Source organism: Sebastes umbrosus, chromosome 12 (genome assembly GCF_015220745.1).
Source record: "Sebastes umbrosus isolate fSebUmb1 chromosome 12, fSebUmb1.pri, whole genome shotgun sequence".
Classification (NCBI taxonomy): domain Eukaryota; kingdom Metazoa; phylum Chordata; class Actinopteri; order Perciformes; family Sebastidae; genus Sebastes; species Sebastes umbrosus.
In genome coordinates, this window is record NC_051280.1 from 23,346,164 (window position 1) to 23,352,307 (window position 6,144).

General features: G+C 37.7%; 1 protein-coding gene across 1 annotated transcript in view; it reads right to left on the reverse strand.

Annotated features, from left to right (window-relative positions):
- Positions 1-6,144, reverse strand: part of gng12a (guanine nucleotide binding protein (G protein), gamma 12a) — a 34,470-nt gene that overhangs the window by 26,984 nt on the left and 1,342 nt on the right. The gene's annotated exons all lie outside the window — the stretch shown is intronic.

Genomic DNA, 6,144 nt, shown 5'->3' on the forward strand with positions numbered 1-6,144 from the left:
AAGTAATTGTTGTTGCAGCAGCCCTGGTTGTTTCCTTGTGAGGATTGGGTTTCAAATCATTTGACACAAACTTTTAACCATTTATCTGAATATTTCTATCCTGATCCACCCAGTACATTGATGTGAGAATAAAATTATGACAACTGAATGGCAAAGGGCCTGTAAGATGAGCAGCTCTGTAGCTGTGAGAAGGAAGTTGTAGTAATAAATGGATTGTAGCGTTCTTTGTTTGGGTGGAGACGCCGGTTCTACCTTTCTGTCCGTCAACTGTCTCCTCTGACAGACAGGACAACACAAAGCTCTGAACAAAGTTTTAGTGCAAAGCAGAGAGAAACCGAAAGCCATGACGATGAATCTCAACCAAAAAAGTCTTTGACACATTTACTGGAATGAGAGGGAAATTAGGTCTGTTACACTACCTTTCTGACCTATCTGAGGTGGTTGCTACGACAACGCTTCCTGCTTGGCACATCTGATTAGCACATGAGCACTAACAGGGCCTAACTTCCTGAAGCCAGCAGTGACAAATCTACCATCTGTCCTCACCTTAATGCGTAACATTTCATTACAATTTGTAATAAACGTGCAAATTAGAACAGACAAAAAAAACAATATCTTGGAGAATGTTTCTGCTTTGCATGTTACTGAGTTGGTCTAATTTAAAGCCAATGAAAAGGGAACGCTTCGTATTTCATGAAAGCAAGTAATTCTGCTGCCAAACCAACAGATGGGTGTGACTGTATATCCGCAATGTCACCACCACTCCTCTCATCTGCTCCTGGGTAGGGTGGAATTCAATAAACCGCCGCAGGCTAGGCCTTGTGACTACCAACAAACACAATGCAGAGCATGCACAGACACACACACACTACAAATACCAACTCCAACACCTCCGAACTGCAGAGGTGTGTCTGTTTTCAGCCAACCCAGCAAATTAAAGAATTGATAAATTAAGGTGCTGCCATGATGCATTCCTTAATCATTGATTACCGACAACAGTCCAATACAACCAGAGATGTTAAAGGATAGCTACCACTGGAACAGTTTGGCGTAATATCTGATGTCTCCTCAAATTTGTAATCTTGTCTATGTATTCTTTGATCATACAGTTACTCGTTGCAATAAACTTTTAGGTTTAGGTTTGTTTAGATTATACTTAACATTAGTGAATTTAGGATTCTTTTGTTAAATGAACAAAAAACATGTTTAGGGCAGAAAAAAATATGTTCAGGGCTGCAACAAAGGATTAGTTTCATTATCTATCAATCTGTCAATTACTTTCTCAGTTAATCTATTAATACTTTTGTACGACGGAGTATTAGGGCCACATTGAGGAAAAATAAATCTGAGATTTTGAGAATAAAGTCATAACATTACGAGAATAAAGTCTTAATATTACGAGAATAAAGTCATAGGTTTACGAGAAAAAAAGTTGTAATATTATGAGAATTAAGTCACAAATTTACGAGAAAAAAAGTCGTAATCTTATGAGAATAAAGTCATAATTTAATGAGAAAAAAAGCCGTAGTAATATGAGAATAAAGTCAGAAGTTTACGAGAAACAAATCCTAATATTACGAGGATAAAGTAAGAAGTTTAAGAGAAAAAGAGTTGTAGTATTATGAGAATAAAGACATAATATTATAAAGTAGTAATTTTATGTGTTATTTTAGAGGGGAAATAGAGCAGCGTTCCGCCTGTGTGAAAATGAGGAACGTGGAGCATCTTGTAAAGTCATACTTTAGTATAGGTTTCACAAATAACAAAATACTTCATCTTTGGGCACATCAGCTCCACATTATCATCAGTATCAGGAACTTGAAAAGATTGTGCAAGAAACTGTGTTTATTCCGAAGAAAGAACCACACGAACCTGGGGGAAATTGCCTCTTTTGTGAAGGAGGAAATTACTTTTTTTCTTGCAATTATTTATTATTGTTGATGAATCTGACACTTATTTTTCTACATTTATCTGTTTATTTATAAAAATGTCAGAAAATAAATGACTTGTTTTATCCAACCAATAGTCCAGACCCTTAAGATATTTAGTTTACTATCATATATGACCCCAAAAAAAAGCATCAATTTGTCACGTTTGACAGTCTGGAAGCAGCAAATGTTTGGATTTTTTGCTTTATAAGTGACTACAGTGATTAATCAAATTAGTTGTTAATCAATTAATGTGATTAATCGACTAATTGCTGCAGCTCTAAATAGGGATGCACCGATCCGACTTTTTCAGTCTCGATACCGATAGCGATAGCAATAGCAATACCAATACCTGGGCTTTACCGAGTACCGATCCGATACCAGTGTTTAATTAATAAGCTGTATGCCTAAGTATGGAAGTGACTGGGATCAATCTTTTATGTGAAAGGAAACAGCTTGACATTGCTTTTTTAACTGTAAAAAAAAATGTAACAAATACATATTTAATGACTTGTTATTTATTACTAAAATAATAAATCGTACACCAGCAAGTAAAAAATCTTCAAAATTTATAGGAATTCCAGTTCAGGTGTAAAGCTTTTTAATGCAGCAACAAATTGATCAAAACTTAAAAAGGAATTAAAATTCCAGTATATAATGTATATAGTATATAAATATAGAACTGAAATGAATAGATCGGCCCCATTGTCACCGATACCCGATCCACGTATTTGAGTCAGTATCGGCCCGATATCTGATCTGGTATCGATATCTAAACAATAAACATGACAGAAATATCAAAATGTTACAATGAGTGTGGAGTTACCGTATCACTGTGAGTGTCAAAAACAGAGTAGAAAGAGTGTGAAAGTACTCTTTGATGAGGTAGAAACATATGCTTTAGAACATACAGTATACTTTTAGAAACATATACTTTTAGAAACATATACTTTAGTGCTTCATCTGTGTGCGTTCAAGAAAATATGGGAACCACTCAGCCGGGTAAGGAAGTAGTAAGTTCACTCAAAAGACACTGAAGCAAGCACGTACAGTCACACACCAACTCTGACTTCAACAAACTGTGTACAGTGAAAGACCTGCGGGGGAATCCACAGGCAGCACTATGAGGAAACAGATCCTGGCTAAGTGACGACAGGCTCGGGCTGTGGCCACCGCCGTTCGCTGTTTTGTCAAAAAGTCGCCAGCAGAGCTGCCGATCGAGTCGGGCAGCATTCTGTGTTCAGAGGAGATGCAGAGCAGCCGGTTAGCCGATAAGGTATTACAGCATTGGTTACGGCTGCGTGTGCCACTTCCCACATGATCCCAACAGATCATCCATTGTTCAACAAATTAACGGAGACAGAGGAAGGAGATGAAAATCCAATCCTCGCCTCAATCTCAAACTGTACAGGGAGTCTACTAATCCCCTTCTTTTATTCTAATCATTGCATTAAGCAAGGCGTTGTTCCCATCCCGACCACCTAGCCCCCTCCTCCTGTTACTAATCAATTTACATGCATCACACATCACGTTAAATCCTGCCAGCAATCCAGGCTACACAGCTCCAAATGCAGCCCATGCCACCAAAGCTGGTAGAGAGAGAGAGAGTTTAAAAATCATTCATGTCAAAGGTCACACTTTGACCTCGACACACAGCTCAATATTATTTGAGGCACTGCGCTGTTCTATCCATTCAAATGAGGGGAAGGAAATGAAAAATTCTTGTGAATGTAGCCTGCAGATTTTGCCAATAATACAGGGGGGTTAGTGTTTGTTTTCCGAGGAATTGCACCAGACAGGCTCATGATCGGACCTGACAGCATTAGACATGGCAGCTGTTCATGGACGTCATCATCTTCTAATAAAAGTGCAGCATATTCCTGCTTTTACCAGTGAGCACTTAGACTAGGGCTGCTCCAAATACCATTTTTTGGGGGCTTCGAAGCTTCGGTGAGAAAAATAACAACAGTTATGACAGTGGTGCTGTTGACGCGTTTTGTCTGAAAGGGCCTTCAGTGAGTGAAAGAAGGCGAGAGAAATGGAGAGTAGGAGAAAGAAATACTCAAGCAGGGGCAAAAAAATTAATGAATAAAAACAAATTTACACCAGAGGGGAGAATTATTCAGTTTCCTTTGCTTAGAATTAGAAGTAAAATTAAAAGCAGGCCTATTTAACATAAAAAAATGTGGTTGCAGTGTACTTATTATTTTGTTATTTTTCATTCTTTAAAAGTCACCGGACCCCCTGCTTTGCTTTTGAACTCCTCCTATTTTTGAGGTCTCAATGTTGGCAAGTGCAGTGAGTACCGTATAGTAGGTGATTTTGTTAAATACACATGTTCATATCTGCATTTTTTTGTCTGAATTCTGAGGCACTTCCTCTGCTTACTTCTTCATAATAAACCTTAATGAGTGTCAAACCAAAACCAAACCCTTGTCATCGGCGTGAACGCAGGAAGTGTGTGTGTGTGTGTGATCCTCAGCTTCCAGTGTGTGTGTGTGTGTGTGTGTGTGTGGTGGTGTGACCCACTCATGTTGATGGGCGTTGAGAGGAGGCTTTGATGGCGGTGAATGGGGTACTAATGAGTTGGCCTTATCAATGGCCGGTCTGTATTCTGTCCTCCCTAATGGCCAGGGAGACATCAACAGAGCTGTTGATGCTCCATGTAAACATCTCAGCCACTTCCCTGTGTGTGGCCTCCACCTCAACCATCATAATCTAATTGGTTCACTAACACTGGCAATGTTGCAAGTGGTTACCTATATTCAGGGTCTGAAATTAACCTTTCTCCTCACCTGCCACTGTGGCAGGTCACTGAACATTTCTACCAGCCACTCAATTTTTTTGTCTGCCACTTCTGAAATCTAGGTAGAACGCTTTTGTAAATTGTAAACACTGAGTCAGTGGTACCACACCGTAGTATTTTGGAAAATATATCATGTAACCTTAATCCATGACTATACTTAATTTAGGCTTTAGAGTTGCTTTTTAAAAATAATATTATTATATTGTAAAAAGTGAGATTTTCATATCTTGTATATAATAAAGCAGGTTTAAGTGCTTTATAAATACTGTGAAAGTATCGAAGCACTCAATATACAGAGAAATACACACAGCCCATATTCAGAAATTGTGCATTTGAAACAAGCCGTTTTCTGTCCATTTGTGATGTCACAAATATACAATATTTAGACCATTACATAGTTTTAAATGTAAACATTCTTGTTGCAGTCTATGTGAATGACATCAGCTGACAGGAAGTAAACATGGATCCAAACTGTTGCCAGGCAACGCAATTCTGTTGCAATTCCGTAGAAATGCGCTAAAACGGAGCGTTTCAGACAGAGGGTAAATACGGGTATATTCAAGCAGTCAGTATGAGGAAAATAAAGTGTTTTTTTTAACATTACAGCATGTAAACATGTTCTAGTAGAAACTACAAAATATAAGTATGAACCTGAAAATGAGCATGATATGGGACCTTTAATATAAGGAAAACCTGTGGTGGCAGGTGACCTGAAATTTTGTTACCTGCCACAGCCAACATTTACCCTGCATTTGGCAGGTGGCAGGTGCTTATTTCATTTCCTGCCTATATTGCATAATGTGAAGGAAGTGGCTGGTATTTTTATATCTACAAAAGTGCTTTTTTTTCCTGAATTGTTATAATATATTTTTTTTGAATGAATGAATGAAAGAAAGACTTTATTTCTAACATAAAAATAAATGAAAACAGATACAAAAGAATAACAAACAAAACAAGAGTAATAGTGTCCCTACCCCTTTCTCACTTCTACTCTAATAACTCATATATCATAGAATGATTATATAATATAATATATAAACTATCTCAGATTTATTTACATCCCAAATTAAATATATGAACAGCATCCCAAGTTTATTTACAACCCACATATCCATCCGGAGTTAAAAAGTAAATATAAACCAACCCTTAACACAACCCTTATTACAACTCTTCCTCAACCATATACCTCACAAAAATATCTATCTGCTTTCGAAAATAAGAGTAAAAACACAGTTAGGTGGGGCCTGTATGGAAATAATCAGGGCAGAAGGCCCCAGACAGCACTGAGCTGAGTACACCAACCTGTTGAATACTATTTATAACTACAATGAGTCTCATATTTTATGTGTGGTCACTGGAGTCACAGATAAGGAAACATGTAACATCATGTAGAGCCATTTAAGTGTTGCA